A 21,471-nucleotide genomic window follows, 5' to 3' on the forward strand; every position below is an offset into this window, starting at 1 on the left:
CCCCCTTAGACACACCACATAGAAGGGTCTGTCACCTGGGTGACCAGTGCAGAGTTATGATGTCCCAATGCCCACTTAGGCAGATCACAGACAAGGGTCTGTCACCGGGGTGTCCAGTGCAGAGTTATGATGTCACAGTGTCCCCTAAGGCATATCACAGACAAGGGTCTGTCACCTGGGTGACCAGTGCAGAGTTATGAAGTCACAATGACCCCTCATGCAGACAGTGAAAAAGGGTCTGTCACAAGGGTGACCAGTGCAGAGTTATGATGTCACTATGCCCCCTTAGGCAAATCACACGCTAGGGTATGTCACCTGGAAGACCAATGCAGAAATATGATGTCACAATGCCCCCTTAGGCAGATCACAGACCAGGGCCTGTCACCTTGGTGGCAGTGCAGACTTATGATGTCACAAAGCCCCCTTAGGCAGATCACAGACAAGGGTCTGTCACTGGGTGACCACTGCAGAGTTATGATGTCACAATGACCCCTTAGGCACATCACAGGCAAAGGTCTGTCACCTGGTGTCCAGTGCAGAGTTATGATGTCGCAATGACCGCTTAGGCAGATCACAGACAAGGGTCTGTCACCTGGGTGACCAGTGCAGTGTTATGATGTCACAATGCCCCTTTAGGCAGAACAACGACAAGCGTCAGTCACTTACCTGACCTGGACGGTGTTATGATGTCACAATACCCACTTACGCAGATCAAAGTCGCGGTTCTGTCTCCAGGGTGACTGGTGCACAATTATGATGTCACAATGAACCCTTAGGCAGATCTCAGACAATGGTCTGTCACCTGCGAGACCAGTGCAGAGTTATGATGTCACAATGCCCACTTAAGCAGATCAAACCAAGGGTCTGTCACTAGGGTGACCCGTGCAGAGTTATGATGTCACAAGGCACCCTTAGTCAGATCACAGAGAAGGGTCTGTCACATGGGTGACCAGTGCAGAATTGTGATATCACAATTCTCCCTTAGGCATATCACAGACAAGTGTCTGTCACGTGGCTGACAAGTGCAGAGGTATGATGTGAAAATGTCCCCTTAGGTAGATCACAGACAAGGGTCGGTCACCTTGGTGACCAGTGCAGAGTTATGATATCACAATGCCCTGTTAGGCACATCAAATACAAGGGTCTGTCAGCTGGGTGTCCAGCGCACACGTATGACACCACAATTCCCCCTTAGGCAGATCACAGACAAGGGTCTGTCCCCTGGGTGACCAGTGCAGAGTTGTGATATCACAATGTCCCCTTAAGCACATCACAGACAAGGGTCTGTCGCCTGGGTGACCACTGGAGAGTTATGATCTCACGATGCCACCTTAGGCAGATCACAGGCAAGGGACTGTCACCTGGCTGACCAGTGAAGTGTTATGATGTCCCAATGCACACTTAAGCAGATCAAAGATAAGGGTCTGTCACCAGGGGGATTCATGCACAGTTATGATGACACAATGCACCCTTAGGCAGATGACAGAAAAGGGTCTGTCACCTGGGTGACCAGTGCAGAGTAATAATGTCACAATGACCCCTTAGGCACACCACAGACAAGGGTCTGTCACCTGCGTGACCAGTGGAGAGTTATCATGTCAATATGCTCTCCTAGGCAGATCACAGACAAGGGTCTGTCACCTTGGTGACCCGTGCAGTGTTATGATGTCATAATGCACCCTTAGGCAGAGCAAAGACAACGGTCTGTCTTCTTGGTGACTCATGCAGAGTTATGATGTCACAATGACCCTTAGGTAGATCACAGACAAGGGTCTGACACCTGGGTGACACGTACAGATTTATGATGTCACAATGCCCCTTAGGCAGGTCACAGAAAAGGGTCTGTCACCTGGGTGACCCGTGCAGAGTTGTGATGTCACAATCGCCCATTAGGCAGATCACAGACAAGGGTTTGTCACCTGTGTGCCCAGTGCAGAGTTATGATATCACAATGCCCCCTTTGGCAGATTATTGACAAGGGCCTATCAACTGGGTGACCAGCGCAGTGTTGTGATGTCACAATGCCCCCTTAGGACGATCAAAGACAAGGTTCTGTCACCGACAAGGGTCTGTCACCTGGGTGTCCAGTGAAGAATTATGATGTCACAATGCCCCATTAGGCAGATCACAGACAAGTGTCTGTCACCTGGGTGACCAGCTCAGAGTTATGATGTCTCAATATCCCCTTAGGCAGATCACAGACAAGGGTCTCTCCCCTGGGAGACCAGTGCAGAGTTATGATGTCACAACGCCCCCTTAGGCAGATCAGAGACAAGGGTCTGTCTTCTGGGTTCCCAGTGTAGAGCTATTATGTCACAATGCCCCCTTAGGCAGAACAGAGACAAGGGTCTGTCACCTGGGTGACAAGTGCAGAGTTATGATGTCACAATGCCCCCTTGGGCAGATCACTAGTAATGGTCTGCTACCTGGGTGACCAGTGCAGGGTTGTGATGTCACAATGCTCCTTTAGGCAGATCAGAGACAAGGGTCTGTCACCAGGGTGACCAGTGCAGAGTTATGATGTCACAATGTCCCCTTAGGCAGATTACAGACAAGGGTCTGTCACCAGGGTGACCAGTGAAGAGTTATGATGTCACAATGCCTCCTTATGCAGATCACACGTTAGGGTATGTCACCTGCATGACCAGTGCAGAGTTATGATGTCACAATGCCCCCTTAGGCAGATCACAGACAAGGGCCTGTCACCTGGGTGCACAGTGCAGTGTTATTATGTTAAAATGCACCCTTTGGCACATCACAGAAAAAGGCCTGTCACCTGGCTGTCCAGTGCAGTGTTATGGTATCAGAATGCCCCCTTAGGCAGATCACAGATAAGGGCTTGTCACCTGGCTGACCAGTGCAGAGTTATGATGTCACAATGCCCCCTTAGACAGATCACAGACAAGGGTCTGTCACCTTGGTGCCCAGTACAGGGTTATGATGTCACCATGCCCCCTTAGCTAGATCACAGACAATGGCCTGTCATCTGGGTGGCCAGTGCAGAGTTATGTAGTCACAATGACCCCTTAGGCAGATCACAGACAAGGGCCTGTCACCTGGATGATCAGTGCAGTGTTATGATGTCACAATGCCCCTTTAGCAGGTAACAGACAAGGGCCTGTAACCTGGGTGACCAGTGCAGAATTATGACTTCACAACGCCACCTTTCGCTGATCACAGACAAGGGCCTGTCACCTGGGTGGCCAGTAAAGAGTTATGATGTCACAATGCCCCGTTAGGCAGATCACAGACAAAGCCCTGTCACCTGGGTGACCAGTGAAGAGTTATGATGTCACAATGCCCCCTTAGGAAGATCACAGACAAGGTCCTGACATCTGGGTGACCAGTGCAGCGTTATGATGTCACAATGCCCACTTGGGCAGATCACAGACAAGGGTCTGTCACCTGGGTAACCATTGCAAAGTTATGATGTCACAATGCCCCCTGAGGCAGATCACAGACAAGGGTCTGTCACCTGGGTGACCAGTGCAGGGTTATGAGGTCACAATGCCCATTTCGACAGATCAAAGACAAGGGTCTGTCATTTGGGTGACCCGTGCAGAGTTATGATGTCACAGTGCCCAATTACGCGGATCACAGGCAAGGGTCTGTCAGCTGGGTGACGCGTGCAGAGTTATGATGTCACAGTTTCCCCTTAGGCAGATCAAAGCCAAAGTCTGTCACCTGGGTGACCAGTGCAGAGTAATGATGCCAAATGACCCCTTAGGCATATCACAGACAAGGGTCTGTCACCTGGGTGACCAGTGCAGAGTTATGACGTCATAATGCACACTTAGGCAGACCACTGACAAGGGTCTGTCACCCGGGTGGCCAGTGCCAACGTATGATCCCACAATGCCCTCTTAGGCAGATCGCATACAAGGTTCTGTGACCAGGGTGATCAGTGCAGAGCTATGACATCAAAATGTACCCTTGGGCAGATCATGGAGAAGGGTCTGTGACCAGGGTGACCAGTGCAGAGCTATGACGTCACAATATCCCCTTGGGCAGATAACGGACAAGAGTCTGTCACCTGGGTGACCAGTGCAGAGTTATTAAGACACAATGCCCCCTTAGGCAGATCACAGAAAATCGTCTGTCACCAGTGTGTTCAGTGCACATTTATGATGTCACAATCCATCCTTAGGCAGATCACAGAAAAGGGTGTGTCACCTGTGTGACCAGTGCAGAGTGATGATGTCACAATTGCCCCTTAGACAGATCACAGAAAACGGTCTGTCAGCCGTGTGACCAGTGCAGAGTTATGATGTCACAATGCCCCCTTAGGCAGATCACAGAACAGGGTCAGTCAGCTGAGTGACCAGTGCAGAGTTATGACATGACAATGCCCCCTTAGGCATATCAGAGACAAGGGTCTGTCACCTGGGTGACCAGTGAAGATCTATGATGTCACAATGCCCACTTAGGCAGATCACAGTCAAGGGTCTGTCACCTGTGTGACCCGTGTGGATATATGATGTCACAATGACCCCTTAGGCAGATCAGAGACAAGGTGCTGTCACCTGGTTGTCCAGTGCAGAGTTATGATGTCACAATGCCCCCTTAGACAAATCACGGACAAGGGTCTGTCACCAGGGTGACCAGCGCAGAGTTAGGATATCACAATGCCCCCTTAGGCAGATCACAGACAAGGGACTATAACCTGGGTGACCAGTGCAGAGTTATGATGTCACAATGCCCCTTTAGGGAGATGACAGACAAGGTTCTGTCACCTGGGGGAACAGTGCAGAGTTATGATGTCACAATGGTCCCTTAGGCAAATCACGGACAAGTGTGTGTCACCAGGGTGACCAGTGCAGAGTTATGATGTCACAATGCCCCCTTAGGCAGATCACAGACAAGGGCCTGTCACCTGGGTGCCCAGTGAAGAGTTATGATGTCAAAATGCCCCTTTAGGCAGATCACAGACAAAGGACTGTCACCTGGGCGACCAGGGCAGAGTAATGATGTCACAATTATCCCTTAGGCACATCACAGACAAGGGTCTGTCACCTGGGTGACCAGTGCAGACTTTGATGTCACAGTGCCCCGTCAGGCAGATCACAGAAAAGGGTCCGTCACCTCCGTGACCAGCGCCCACGTATGATGCCACAATACACCCTTAGGCACATCACAGACAAGGTCTGTCACCTGGGTGACCGTTTCAGAGTTTTGATGTCACAATGCCCCCTTAGGCGGATCATAGACAGGGGTCCGTCACCTGGGTGACACGTACAGTGTTATGATGTCACAATGCCCCCTAGGCAGATGACAGAGAAGGGCCTGTCTCCTGGGTTACCCGTGTAGGCTTATGATGTCTCAATGCCCCCTTAGGCAGATCACAGACAAGGGCCTGTCAACTGGGTGACCCATACAGATTTATGATGTCACAATGGCCCCTTAGGCAGAATACAGACAAGGGTCTGTCACCACGGTGACCTGTGCAGGCTTATGATGTCACAATGCCCCTTAGGCCGATCACAGACTACGGTCAGTCACGTGGGTGACCCGTGCAGAATTGTGATGTCAGAATGCCCCCTTAGGCAGATCAAAGACAAGTGTCTGTCATGTTCTTGACCCGTGTAGAGTTATGATGTCCCAATGCCCCTTAGGCAGATCAAAGGCAAGAGTCTGTCACCTGAGTAACCAGTGCAGAGTTAGGATGTCACAATGCCCCCTTAGGGGGTCACAGACAATGATTTGTCACCTGGGTGACCAGTGCAGAGTTAGGATGTCACAGTGCCCCCTTAGGCAGATCACAGACAATGGTTTGTCACCTGGGTGACCAGTGCAGAGTTATGATGTCACAATGCCCACTTAGGAAGATGAAAGACAAGTTTCCGTCACCTGGGTGACCAGTGCACACTTATGATGTCACGATGACACGTTAAGCTGATCACAGACAAGGGTCTCTCATCCCGGCGACCAGTGCTGATTTATGATATCACAATGCCCCCTTAGGGAGATCACAGATCAGGGTCTGTCACCTGGGTGACCAGCGCAGAGTTATGATGTCACAATACCCCCTTAGGCATATCACAGGCAAGGGTATGTCACCTGGGTGACCAGTGCAGGGTTATGATGTCACAATGCCCCCTTAGGCAGATAACGGACAGGAGTCTGTCACCAGGGTGACCAGTGCAGAGTTATGATTTCACAATGCCCACTGAGGCATATCATAGACAAGGGCCTGTCAACTGGGTGCCCAGTGCAGAGTTATAATGTCACAATGCCCACTAAGACACATCACAGACAAGGGAAAGTCACCTGGGTGCCCAGTGCAGCTGTGATGTCACAATGCCCCCTTAGGCAGATCACAGACAAGGGCCTGTCACCCGGGTGACCAGTTCAGAGTTATGATGTCACAATGCTCCCTTAGGCAGATCACAGACAAGGGCCTGTAACCTGGGTGCTCAGTGCAGAGCTATGATGTCACAATGCCCCCTTATTCAGGTCACAGATAAGGGCCTACCACCTGGGTACCCAGTGCAGAGTTATGATGTCACAATGCACCCTTAGGCAGATCAGAGACCAGGGTATGTCAACTGGGTGTCTAGTGCAGAGTTATGATGTCATAATGCCCCTTTACGCAAATCACAGAAAAGGGTCTGTAACCAGGGTGACAAGAGCATTGTTATGATATCACAATGGCCCCTTAGGAAGATCACACGCCAGAGTCTGTCACCATGGTGACCAGTGCAGATTTGTGATGTAACAATGCCCCTTAGGCAGATCTAAGACAAGGATCTGTCACCTCGGTGACAAGAGCAGAGTTATGCTGTCACAATGCCCCCTTAGGCAGATCACAGATAAAGGTGTGTCACCTGGGTGACAAGGGCAGAGTTATGATGTCACAATGCCACGTTAGGCAGATCACAGACATGGGTCTGTCACCTGGGTGACCAGTGCAGAGTTATGATGTCACAATGCCGCCTTAGGCAGATCACAGACAAGGGTCTGTGACCCGGGTGACCAGTGCAGAGTTAGGATGTCACAATTCCCCCTTAGGCAGATCACAGACAAGGTTCTGGCACCTGGGTGACCAGTGCAGAGTTATGATGTCACAATGCCCCCTTAGGCAGATCACAGACAAGGGTCTGTCACCTGGGTGACCAGTGCAGATTTATGATGTCACAATGCCCCCTTAGGCAGATCAAATACAAGGGTCTGTCACTTGGGTGACCAGTGCAGAATTATGATGTCACAACGCACCGTTACGCAGATCACAGACAAGGGTCTGTATGCTGGGTGACCAGTGCACTGTTATGATGTCATAATGGCCCCTAAGGCAGATCACAGACAAGGGTGTGTAATCACGGTGACCTCTGCAAATTTATGATGTCACAATGCCCCCTTACTCAGATCAAATGCATGGGTGTGTCACCTCGGTGACCAGTGCATAGTTATGATATCAAAATTCCCCCTTAGGCAGATCACTGACAAGGGTCTGTCACCTGGGTGGCCAGTGCAGAGTTATGATGTCACATTGCCCCCTTAGGGAGATCACAGACAACGGTCTGTCACCTGGGTGACCAGTGCCCAGTTATGATGTCACAATGCCCACTTAGGGAGATCAAAGTCAAGGTTCTGGTACCTGGGTGACCAGCGCAGAGTTATGATGTCACAATTCCGCCTTAGGCAGATCACAGACAAGGGCCTGTCACCTGGGTGACCTGTGCAGAGTTATGATGTCACAATGAACCCTTAAGAAGATCACAGACATGGGTCTGTCACCTGGATGACCAGTGCAGAGTTATGATGTCACATTGCCCCCTTAGGAAGATCAGAGACAAGGGTCTGTCACCTGGGTGGCCAGTGCAGAGTTATGATGTCACAATGCCAACTTAGGCAGATCAGAAACAATGGTCTGTCACCTGGGTGAACCGTGCAATGTTATGATTTCACAATGCCCCCTTAGGCAGATCAAAGACAAGGGCCTGTCACCATGGTGAACAGTGCAGTTTTATGATGTCACAATGTCCCCTTAGGGAGTTCACAATCAAGGGTATGTCACCTGCGTGACCAGTGCAGGGTTAAGATGTCATAATGCCCCCTTAGGCAGATCGCATACAAGGGTCTGTCACCTTTCTAACCAGTGCAGAGTTATGATGTCTCAATGACCCCTTAGGGAGATCAGAGACAAGAGTCTGTCACCTGGGTGACCAGTGCAGATTTATGATCTGACAATACCAACTTATGCAGATCGCAGACAAGGGTCTGTCACCTGGGTGACCAGTGCCCAGTTATGATGTCACAATGCCCCCTTCGGCAGATCAGAAACAATGGTCTGTCACCTGGGTGAACCGTGCAGTGTTATGATGTCACAATGCCCCCTTAGGCAGATCACCACACAAGAGCCTGTCACCTGGGTTACCAGGGCAGTGTTATGATGTCATAATGCCCCCTTAGGCAGTTCACAGACAATTGTCTGTCACCTGCGTGACCTCTGCAGACTTAAGATGTCACAATGTCCCCTTAGGCATATCACAGACAAGGGCCTTTCACCTGGGTGACCAGTACAGACTTATGATGTCACAATGCCCCCTTATGCAGATCAAAGAAAAGGGTCTGTGACCACGATGACCAGTGCAGAATTATGATGTCTCAGTGCCCCCTTAGGTAGAACACTAACAAGGGTCTGTCACCTGGGTGACCAGTGCATAGTTATGATATCAAAATTCCCCCTTAGGCAGATCACAGACAAGGGTCTGTCACCTGGGCGACCAGTGCAGAGTTATGATGTCACATTGCCCCCTTAGGCAGATCAAAGACAAGGGTCTGTCACCTGGGTGACAAGGGCAGAGTTATGATGTCACAATGCCCCCTTAGGCAGATCACAGTGATGGGTTTCTCACCTGGGTGACCAATGCAGATTTACGATGTCACAATTCCGCCTTAGGCAGATCACAGACAAGGGTCTGTCACCTGGGTCACCAGTGCAGAGTTATGATGTCCCAATGCCCCCTTAGGAAGATCACAGACAAGGGTCTGACACGTGGGTGACCAGTGCAGTGTTATGATGTCACAACGGCCCCTTAGGCAGATCAAAGAGAAGGGTCTCTCACCACGGTGACGAGCGCAGATTTGTGATGTAACAATGCCCCCTTAGGCAGATCAAAGACATGGGTCTGTCACCTCGGTGACCAGTGCAGATTTACGATGTCACAATGCCCCCTTAGGCAGATCACCAACAAGGGCCTGTCACCTGGTTCACCCATGCAGAGTTATGATGTCACAATGCCACATTAGGCAGATCACAGAAAAGTGTCTGTCACGTGGGTAACCAGTGAAGAGTAATGATGTCACAATTCCCCTTTAGGCAGATCACAGACAAGGGTCTGTCACCTGGGTGACCAGTGAAGAGGTATGATGCCATAATGCCCCTTTAGGCAGATCAAAGACAAGGATCTGTCACCTGGGTGACCAGTGCAGAGTTATGATGTCACAATGGCCCCTTACACAGATCTCAGACAGGAGTCTGTCACCAAGGCGACCAGTGCAGATTTATGATGTCACAATTCCCCTATAGGCAGATCAAAGACATGGGTCTGTCACCTCGGTGACCTGTGCAGAATTATGATGGCACAATGCCCCCTTAGGCAGATCACAGTCAAGAGTCTTTCACCTGGTTGACCAGTGCAGAGTTATGGTGTCTCAATTCCCACATAGGCAGATCACAGATAATTTCCTGTCACCTGGATGACCCATGCAGAGTTATGTCACAATGCCACCTTAGGCAAATCACAGAAAAGGGGTTGTCACATGGGTGATCAGTGCAGAGTTATGATGTCACAATGCCCGTGAGGCAGATCACAGACAAGGGTCTGTCACCTGGGTGACCAGTGCAGACTTATGTGTCACAATGCCCCCTTAGGCAGATCAAAGAGAAGGGTCTGTCACCTGGGTGACCAGCGCAGAGTTATTATGTCACAATTCTGGCTTAGGCAGATCACAGACAAGGGCATGTTACGTAGGTGACCTGTGCAGAGTTCTGTTGTCACAATGAAACCTTAGGCAGATCACAGGCATGGGTGTGTCACCTGTATAACCAATGCAGAGCTAAGATGTCACAATGCCCCCTTAGGCAGATCAGAGACAAGGATCTGTCACCTGGGTGACCAGTGCAGAGTGATGATGTCACAATGCCAACTTAGGCACATCACAGACAAGGGTCTGTCACCTGGGTGACCTGTGCCCGGTTACGATGTCGCAATGCACCCTTAGGCACCTCACAGACCAGGGTCTGTCACCTGGGTGACCAGTGCAGAGTCATGATATCACAATGCCCCCTTCGACAGATCAGAAACAATGGTCTGTAACCTGGGTGACCAGTGCAGTGTTAAGAAGTCACAATGGCCCCTTAGGCAGATAACAGTCAAGGGTCTGTCAACACGGTGACCAGTGCGGGTTTATGATATAACAATGCCCCCTTAGGCAGATCCCAGACAAGTGTCTGTCATCTGGGAGGCCAGTGCAGTGCTATGATGTCACAATGACCCCTTAGGCAGATCAAAGACAAGGGTCTGTCACCTGGATGACCAGGGCAGATTTATAATGTCACAATGACCCCTGAGGCAAATCACAGATAAGGGACTGTCACCTGGTTGACGTGTGCAGCGTTATGATATCAAAATGCCACCTTAGGCAGATCACAGACAAGGACCTGTAACCTGGGTGACCCGTGCAGAGTTTTGATGTCACAATGCTCCCTTAGGCAGATCACAGGCAAGGGACTGTCTCCTGGGTGCCCAGTGCAGATTTATGACGTCACAATGCACCCTTAAGCAGATCACAGACAAGGGTCTGTCACCTGGGTGACCAGTGCAGAGTTATGATGTCACTATGCCCCCTCAGGCAGTTCAAAAACAAAGTTCGGCAACCTGGGTAACCCATGCAGATTTATGATGTCACAATGCCACCTTAAGCAGATCACAGAAAAGGTTCTGTCCCCTAGCTGTCCAATGCAGAGTTATGATGTCAAAATACCCCCTTAGGCAGATCAAAGACAAGGGTCTGTCACCTGGGTAACCAGAGCACAGTTTTGATGTCTCAATGCCCCTATAGGCAGATCACAGACAAGTGCCTGTCAGCTGGGAGAGCCATGCAGAGTTATGATGTCACAATGTCAAGTTAGGCAGATCACAGACACGGGACTGTCACCTCGGTGACCAGTGCAGAGTTATGATGTCTCAATGCCCTCTTAGGCAGATCACAGAACAGGGTCTGTCTCCTGGGTGACCAGTGTAGAGTTATGATGTCACAATGCCCACTTAGGCAGATGAAAGACCCGGGTCAGTCACCTGGTTGACCAGTGCAGAGTTATGATGTCACAATACCCCCTTCGACAGATGACAGACAAGTGTCTGTCACCTGGGTGACCAGCGCAGAGTTATGATGTCACCATGCCCCCTTAGGAAGATCAGAGACAAGGGTTTGTCACCTGGGTGACCACTGCACAGTTATTGTGTCACAATGCACCCTTAGGCAGATCACAGACCAGGGTCTGTCACTTGGGTGACCACTGCAGATTTATGAGGTCACAATGCCCCCTTAGGGAGATCAAAGACAAGGGTCTTTCACCTGGGTGACCAGAGCAGAATTATGATGTCACAATGCCCCCTTACACAGATCACAGACAAGGGTCTGTAAACTGGGTGATGAGTGCAGTGTTATGGTGTCACCATGGCCCCTTAGGCAGATCACAGACAAGGGTCTGACACCACAGTGACCAGTGCAGATTTATGATGTCACAATGTGCCCTTAGGCAGATCAAAGTCATGGTTCTCACACCTCGGTGACCACTGCAGGGTTATGATGTCACAATGCCCACTTAGGGAGATGAAAGACAAGGGTCTGTAACCTGGGTGACCAGTGCAGAGTTTTGATGTCACAATGCCCGCTTAGGCAGATCAAAGACAAGGATCTGTCACGTGGGTGTCCAGTGCAGAGTTATGATGTCACAATGCCCACTTAGGCAGATCACAGACAAGGTTCTTTCACCTGAGTGACCAGTGCAGAATTATGATGTCACAATGCCACCTTAGACAGATCGCAGACAAGGGTCTGTCACCTGGGTGACCAGCACAGAGTTATAATGTCACAATTTCGTCTTAAGCAGATCACAGAAAGGGGTCTGTCACCTGGGTGACCAGTGCAGAGTTATGATGTCACAATGCCCCCGTGGGCAGATCAAAGACAAGGTTCTGTCACCTGGGTATCCAGCGTAGATTCATGATGTCACAATGCCCCCTTAGGCACATCCCAGACAAGGGTCTGTCACCTGTGTGTCCAGTGCAGTGTTATGAAGTCCCAATGCCCCCTTCGGCACATGACACACAAGGGTCTGACACCTGGTTGACCACTGCAGAGTTATGATGTCACAATGCCCCCTTAGGCAAATCACAGGCAAGGGTCTGTCATCTCTTTGACCACTGCAGTGTTATGATGTCACAATGCACCCTTAGGCAGATCACAAACGATGGTCTGTCACCTGGGTGACCAGTGCAGATTTATGATGTCACAATGCCGACTTTGGCCTACCAAAGACAAGGGTCTGTAACATGGGTGACCAGGGCAGAATTATGACGTCAGAATGCCCCCTTACCCAAATCAGAGAAAAGGGTCTCTCACCTGGGTGACCCACTGCAGAGGTATGATGTCAAAAAGCACCGTTAGGCAGATCACAGAGCAGGGTGTGTCTGCTGTGCGACCAGTGCAGAATTATGACGCCACAATGCCCCCCTAGGCAGATCACAGACATGGGTCTGTCTCCCGGGTGACTAGTGCAGAGTTATGACGTCATAATGCCCCCTTAGGCAGATCACAGACAAGGGCCCGCAACCTGAGTGCCCAGTGCAAACTTATGATGCCACAATTCCCCCTTAGGCAGATTACAGTCAAGGGTCTGTCACCTTGGTGACCAGTGCAGAGTTATGATGCAACAATGCCCCGTTAGGCAGCTCACAGACAAAGGTCAGTCAGCCGGGTGACCACTGCAGAGTTATGATGTCACAATGCCCCCATAGGCAGATCACAGACAAGGATCTGTCACCTGGGTGTCCAGCGCAGAATTATGATGTCACAATGCCCCCTTAGGCAGATAACAGACAAGGGTGTGTCATCTGGGTGCGCAGTGCAGGGTTATGACGTCACAATGCCCCTTAGGCAGATCACAAGCAAGGTTCTGTCAACTGGGTGACCAGTGCAGAGATATGATGTCTCAATGACCCCTTAGGCAGATCAAAGACAAGGGTCTGTCACCTGGGTGACCAGTGCAGATTTATGATGTCACAATGACCCCTTAGGCTGATCACAGACAAGGGTGTGCCACCTGGGTGACCAGTGCAGTGTTATGGTGTCAAAATGCCCCCTTAGGCAGTTCACAGACATGGGTCTTTCACCTGGGTGACCAGTGCTTAGTTGTGATGTCACAATGCCCCCTTAGGCAGATCACAAGAAAGGGTCTGTCACCTGGGTGACCAGTGCACAGTTATGATGTCTGAATGCCTACTTAGGCAGATCACAGACAAGGGTCTGTCACCACGGTGACCAGTGCAGAGAAATAATGTCACAATGACCCCTGAGGCAGATCAAAGACAAGAGTCTGTCACCTGGGTGACCAGTGCGGAGTTTTGATGTCACAATGCCCTCGTTGGCAGATCACAGACAAGCCTCTGTCACCTGGGTGACCAGGGCACAGTTATGTTGTAACAATGCCCTCTTAGGCAGATCACAGACGGTGGTCTGCCACCTGGGTGACCAGTGCGGAGTTATTATGTCACAATGACCCCCTAGGCAGATCACAGACAAGGGTTTGTCACCTGGGTGACCCGTGCAGAGTTTTGATGTCACAATGGCCCCTTAGGCAGTTCACAGGCAAGGGTCTGTCACCGCAGGGACCATTGCAGATTTATGATGTCACAATGCCCCGTTAGGCAGATCACAGACAAGGGTCTGTCACCTGGGTGACCCATGCAGAGTTATGATGTCACAATGCCCCCTTTGGCAGTCCACAGACATGGGTCCGTCACCAGGGAGACCAGTGCACAGTTATAATGTCACAATGCCCCCGGAAACAGATCACAGACAAGGGTCTGTCACCACGGTGACCAATGCAGAGTTATGATGTCACAATGCCCCCTTAGGCAGATCACTGACAAGGGTTTTTCACCTGGGTGACCAGTGCAGAGTTATGATTTCCGAATGCCCCCTTAGGCAGATCACAGACAAGGGTTAGTCACTTGGTTGACCAGTGCACAGTTATGATGTCACAATGCCCCCTTAGGCTGATCACAGAGAAAGTTCTGTCACCACGGTGACCAGTGCAGAATTATGATGTCAGAATGTCCCTTTAGGCCGATCACAGAAAACTGTCTGTCACCTGGTTGACCAGTGCAGAATTATGATGTCACAATGCCCCCTTAGGCAGATCACAGAAAAGGGTCTGTCACCTGGGTGACCAGTGCAGGGTTATGATGTCACAATGCCCCCTTAGGCAGATCACGGACATGGGTCTGTCACCTGGGTGACCAGTGCACAGTTTTGATGTCACAATGCCCCCTTAGGCAGATCACAGGCAAGGGTCTGTCCCCTCGGTGACCAGTGCAGGGTTATGATGTCACAATGCCTCCTTAGGCAGATCACAGACAAGAGTCTGTCACCTGGGTGACAAGTGCAGAGTTATGAGGTAACAATACCCCCTTAGGAGGATCACAGACAAGGGCCTGTCACCTGGGTGACCAGTGTAGGGTTATTATGTCACAATGCCCCTTTAGGCAGATCACAGACAAGGGTCTGTAACCAGGGTGACCAGTGCAGGCTTATGATGCCACAATGCCCCCTTAGGCAGATCACAGACAAGGGTCTGTCACGTGGGTGACCAGTGCAGAGTTATGACGTCCCAATGACCCCTATGCAGATCTAAGACAAGGGTCTGTCACCTGGGTAACCACTGCACAGTTATGATGTCACAATGGCCCCTCACGCAGATCACAGACAAGGGTGTGTCCCCACGGTGACCAGTGCAGGGTTATGATGACACAATGCCCCCTTAGGCAGATCACAAACAATGGTCTGTCACCTGTATGACCAGTGCACAGTTATGATGTCACAATGCCCCCTTACGCTGATCACAGAGAAAGGTCTGTCTCCACGGTGTCCAGTGCAGAGTTATGATGTCACAATGCCCCTTTGGCAGATCACAGAAAAAGGTCTGTCGCCTGGGTGACCAGTGCACAGTTATGATGTCACAATGCCCCCTTAGGCAGATCACTGTAAAGGGTGTGTCACCATGGTGGGCAGTGCAGAGTTACGATATCACAATGCCCCGTTAGGCAGATCACAGACAAGGGTCTGTCACCTGGGTGACGAGTGCTGAGTTATGATGTCACAATGCTCCCTTAGGCAGATCACTGACGAGGGTATTTCACTTTGGTGACCAGTGCAGAGTCATGATGTCACAATGACCCCTTAGGCAGATCACGGACATGGGTCTGTAACCAGGGTGACCAGTGCAGAGTTATGATGTCACAATGCCCCCTTAGGCAGATCACGGACAAGTGTCTGTCACCTGGGTAACCAGTGCGGAGTTATGATGTCACAATTCCCCCTTAGGCAGATCATAGTCAAGGATCTTTCACCTGGGTGACCAGTGCAGAGTCATGATGTCACAATGCGCCCTTAGGCAGATCACAGACATAGGTCTGTAACCTGGGTGACCAGTGAACAGTTATTATGTCACAATGCCCCCTTAGGCAGATCACAGGCAAGGGTCTGTCACCTCGGGTACCAGTGCAGCATTATGATGTCACAAAGCCTCCTTAGGCAGATCACAGACAGGAGTCTGTCACCTGGCTGACAAGTGCAGTGTTATAATGTAACAATTCCCATTTAGGCGGATCACAGAGAAGGGTCTGTCACCTGGGTGACCAGTGAAGGGTTATGATGTCACAATGCCCTTTTAGGCAGATCAGAGACAAGCATCTGTCACCTGGGTGACCAGTGCAGAGTAATCATGTCACAATGCCCCCTTAGGCAGATCACACACAAGGGTCTGCAACCAGGGTGACCAGTGCAGTGTTATGATGCCACAATGCCCCCTTAGGCAGATCACAGACAAGGGTCTGTCACCTAGGTTACCAGTGCAGAGTTATGATGTGTCAATGCCCCCTTAGGCAGATCACAAACAATGGTCTGTCACCTGGGTGACCAGTGTACAGTTATGATGTCACTTTACCCCCTTAGGCAGATCATAGACAAGGTTTGTCACCACGGTGACCAGTGCAGAGTTATGATGTCACAATGCCCCCTTAGGCAGATCACAGACAAGAGTCTGTCACCTTGGTGAACAGTGCACATTTATGATGTCCCAATGCACGTTTAGGCAGATCAAAGAAAAGGGTGTGTCACCACGGTGACCAGTGCAGAGTTATGATGTCACAATGCCCCCTTAGGCAGATCACAGACAAGAGTCTGTCACCTTGGTGAACAGTGCACATTTATGATGTCCCAATGCACGTTTAGGCAGATCAAAGAAAAGGGTGTGTCACCACGGTGACCAGTGCAGAGCTATTATGTCACAATGCCCCGTTAGGCCGATCACAGACAAGGCTCTGTCACGTGGGTGACCAGTGCAGGGTTATGATGTCACAGTGCCCACATAGGCAGATCAGAGAGAAGGGTATGTCACTGGGTGACCAGTGTAGAGTTATGATGTCACAATGCCCCCTTAGGCAGATCACAGACAACGGTCTTACACCAGGGTGACAAGTGCAGAGTTATGATGTCACAATGCCCCCTTAGGCAGATCACAGACAAGGGCCTGCAACCTGAGTGCCCAGTGCAAACTTATGATGCCACAATTCCCCCTTAGGCAGATTACAGTCAAGGGTCTGTCACCTTGGTGACCAGTGCAGAGTTATGATGCAACAATGCCCCGTTAGGCAGCTCACAGACAAAGGTCAGTCAGCCGGGTGACCACTGCAGAGTTATGATGTCACAATGCCCCCATAGGCAGATCACAGACAAGGATCTGTCACCTGGGTGTCCAGCGCAGAATTATGATGTCACAATGCCCCCTTAGGCAGATCACAGACAAGGGTGTGTCATCTGGGTGCGCAGTGCAGGGTTATGACGTCACAATGCCCCTTAGGCAGATCACAAGCAAGGTTCTGTCAACTGGGTGACCAGTGCAGAGATATGATGTCTCAATGACCCCTTAGGCAGATCAAAGACAAGGGTCTGTCACCTGGGTGACCAGTGCAGTTTTATGATGTCACAATGACCCCTTAGGCTGATCACAGACAAGGGTGTGCCACCTGGGTGACCAGTGCAGTGTTATGGTGTCAAAATGCCCCCTTAGGCAGTACACAGACATGGGTCTTTCAACTGGGTGACCAGTGCTTAGTTGTGATGTCACAATGCCCCCTTAGGCAGATCACAGGAAAGGGTCTGTCACCTGGGTGACCAGTGCACAGTTATGATGTCTGAATGCCTACTTAGGCAGATCACAGACAAGGGTCTGTCACCACGGTGACCAGTGCAGAGAAATAATGTCACAATGACCCCTGAGGCAGATCAAAGACAAGAGTCTCTCACCTGGGTGACCAGTGCGGAGTTTTGATGTCACAATGCCCTCGTTGGCAGATCACAGACAAGCCTCTTTCACCTGGGTGACCAGGGCACAGTTATGTTGTAACAATGCCCTCTTAGGCAGATCACAGACAGCGGTCTGCCACCTGGGTGACCAGTGCAGAGTTATGATGTCACAATGACCCCTTAGGCAGATCACAGACAAGAGTTTGTCACCTGGGTGACCCGTGCAGAGTTTTGATGTCACAATGGCCCCTTACGCAGTTCACAGGCAAGGGTCTGTCACCGCAGGGACCATTGCAGAATTATGATGTCACAATGCCCCGTTAGGCAGATCACAGACAAGGGTCTGTCACCTGGGTGACCCATGCAGAGTTATGATGTCACAATGCCCCCTTTGGCAGTCCACAGACATGGGTCCGTCACCAGGGAGACCAGTGCACAGTTATAATGTCACAATGCCCCCGGAAACAGATCACAGACAAGGGTCTGTCACCACGGTGACCAATGCAGAGTTATGATGTCACAATGCCCCCTTAGGCAGATCACTGACAAGGGTTTTTCACCTGGGTGACCAGTGCAGAGTTATGATTTCCGAATGCCCCCTTAGGCAGATCACAGACAAGGGTTAGTCACTTGGTTGACCAGTGCACAGTTATGATGACACAATGCCCCCTTAGGCTGATCACAGAGAAAGTTCTGTCACCACGGTGACCAGTGCAGAATTATGATGTCAGAATGTCCCTTTAGGCCGATCACAGAAAAGGGTCTGTCACCTGGTTGACCAGTGCAGAATTATGATGTCACAATGCCCCCTTAGGCAGATCACAGAAAAGGGTCTGTCACCTGGGTGACCAGTGCAGGGTTATGATGTCACAATGCCCCCTTAGGCAGATCACGGACATGGGTCTGTCACCTGGGTGACCAGTGCACAGTTTTGATGTCACAATGCCCCCTTAGGCAGATCACAGGCAAGGGTCTGTCCCCTCGGTGACCAGTGCAGGGTTATGATGTCACAATGCCTCCTTAGGCAGATCACAGACAAGAGTCTGTCACCTGGGTGACAAGTGCAGAGTTATGATGTAACAATACCCCCTTAGGAGGATCACAGACAAGAGCCTGTCACCTGGGTGACCAGTGTAGGGTTATTATGTCACAATGCCCCTTTAGGCAGATCACAGACAAGGGTCTGTAACCAGGGTGACCAGTGCAGGCTTATGATGCCACAATGCCCCCTTAGGCAGATCACAGACAAGGGTCTGTCACGTGGGTGACCAGTGCAGAGTTATGACGTCCCAATGACCCCTATGCAGATCTAAGACAAGGGTCTGTCACCTGGGTAACCACTGCACAGTTATGATGTCACAATGGCCCCTCACGCAGATCACAGACAAGGGTGTGTCCCCACGGTGACCAGTGCAGGGTTATGATGACACAATGCCCCCTTAGGCAGATCACAAACAATGGTCTGTCACCTGTATGACCAGTGCACAGTTTTGATGTCACAATGCCCCCTTACGCTGATCACAGAGAAAGGTCTGTCTCCACGGTGTCCAGTGCAGAGTTATGATGTCACAATGCCCCTTTGGCAGATCACAGAAAAAGGTCTGTCGCCTGGGTGACCAGTGCACAGTTATGATGTCACAATGCCCCCTTAGGCAGATCACTGTAAAGGGTGTGTCACCATGGTGGGCAGTGCAGAGTTACGATATCACAATGCCCCGTTAGGCAGATCACAGACAAGGGTCTGTCACCTGGGTGACGAGTGCTGAGTTATGATGTCACAATGCTCCCTTAGGCAGATCACTGACGAGGGTATTTCACTTTGGTGACCAGTGCAGAGTCATGATGTCACAATGACCCCTTAGGAAGATCACGGACATGGGTCTGTAACCAGGGTGACCAGTGCGGAGTTATGATGTCACAATGCCCCCTTAGGCAGATCACGGACAAGTGTCTGTCACCTGGGTAACCAGTGCGGAGTTATGATGTCACAATTCCCCCTTAGGCAGATCATATTCAAGGATCTATCACCTGGGTGACCAGTGCAGAGTCATGATGTCACAATGCGCCCTTAGGCAGATCACAGACATAGGTCTGTAACCTGGGAGACCAGTGCACAGTTATTATGTCACAATGCCCCTTAGGCAGATCACAGGCAAGGGTCTGTCACCTCGGGACCAGTGCAGCATTATGATGTCACAATGCCTCCTTAGGCAGATCACAGACAGGAGTCTGTCACCTGGCTGACAAGTGCAGTGTTATAATGTAACAATTCCCCTTTAGGCGGATCACAGAGAAGGGTCTGTCACCTGGGTGACCAGTGAAGGGTTATGATGTCACAATGCCCTTTTAGGCAGATCAGAGACAAGCATCTGTCACCTGGGTGACCAGTGCAGATTAATCATGTCACAATGCCCCCTTAGGCAGATCACACACAAGGGTCTGCAACCAGGGTGACCAGTGCAGTGTTATGATGCCACAATGCCCCCTTAGGCAGATTACAGACAAGGGTCTGTCACCTAGGTTACCAGTGCAGAGTTATGATGTGTCAATGCCCCCTTAGGCAGATCACAAACAATGGTCTGTCACCTGGGTGACCAGTGTACAGTTATGATGTCACTTTACCCCCTTAGGCAGATCATAGACAAGGTTTGTCACCACGGTGACCAGTGCAGAGTTATGATGTCACAATGCTCCCTTAGGCAGATCACAGACAAGAGTCTGTCACCTTGGTGACCAGTGCACATTTATGATGTCCCAATGCACGTTTAGGCAGATCACAGAAAAGGGTGTGTCACCACGGTGACCAGTGCAGAGTTATGATGTCACAATGCCCTGTTAGGCCGATCACAGACAAGGCTCTGTCACGTGGGTGACCAGTGCAGGGTTATGATGTCACAGTGCCCACATAGGCAGATCAGAGAGAAGGGTATGTCACTGGGTGACCAGTGCAGAGTTATGATGTCACAATGCCCACTTAGGCAGGTCACAGACAACGGTCTTACACCTGGGTGACAAGTGCAGAGTTATGATGTCACAATGCTCCCTTAGGCAGATCACAGAAAGGGGTGTGTCACCTGGGTGACCAGTGCACACTTATGATGTTACAATACCCCCTTAGGCAGATCACAGACCAGGGTCTGTCGCGACGGTGACCAGTGCAGATTTATGATGTCACAATGCCCCCTTAGGAAGATCACAGACAAGGGTCTGTCACTTGGAGGACCAGTGCAAAGTTATGATGTCACTATGCCCCCTTAGACAGACCACAGACAGCGTTCTGTCACCTGGGTGACCAGTGCAGATTTATGATGTCACAATGCCCCCTTAGGCAGATCACGGACAAGGGACTGTAACCAGGGTGACCAGTGCAGAGTTATGATGTCACAATGCCCCCTTAGGCACATCACAGACAAGGGTCTGACACATGGGTGACCAGTGCACATTTATGATGTCCCAATGCCCCCTTAGGCAGACCTCAGACAAGGGTCTGTCACTTGGGAGACCAGTGTAGAGTGGTGATGTCACAATGGCCCCTGAGGCGGATCACAGTCAAGGGTCTGCCAGCTGGGTGACCATTGTTATGATGTCACAATGCCCCCTTAGGCGGATCAGAGACAAGAGTCTGTCACCTGTGTGACCAGTGTAGAGTTATGATGTCACTATGCCCCCTTAGGCAGATCACAGAGAAGGGTCTGTCACCTGGGTGCCCAGTGCAGAGTTATGATGTCACAATGCCCCCTTAGGCAGATCACAGACAAGGGTCGGTCACCTCGGTGACCAGTGCAGAGTTATGATGTCACAATGCCCCCTCAGGCAGATCACAGACAAGGGTCGGTCACCATGGTGACCAGTGCAGAGTTATGATGTCACAATGCC

The sequence above is a fragment of the Pan troglodytes genome, chromosome 6, assembly GCF_028858775.2.
Source record: "Pan troglodytes isolate AG18354 chromosome 6, NHGRI_mPanTro3-v2.0_pri, whole genome shotgun sequence".
Taxonomy (NCBI): Eukaryota; Metazoa; Chordata; class Mammalia; order Primates; family Hominidae; genus Pan; species Pan troglodytes.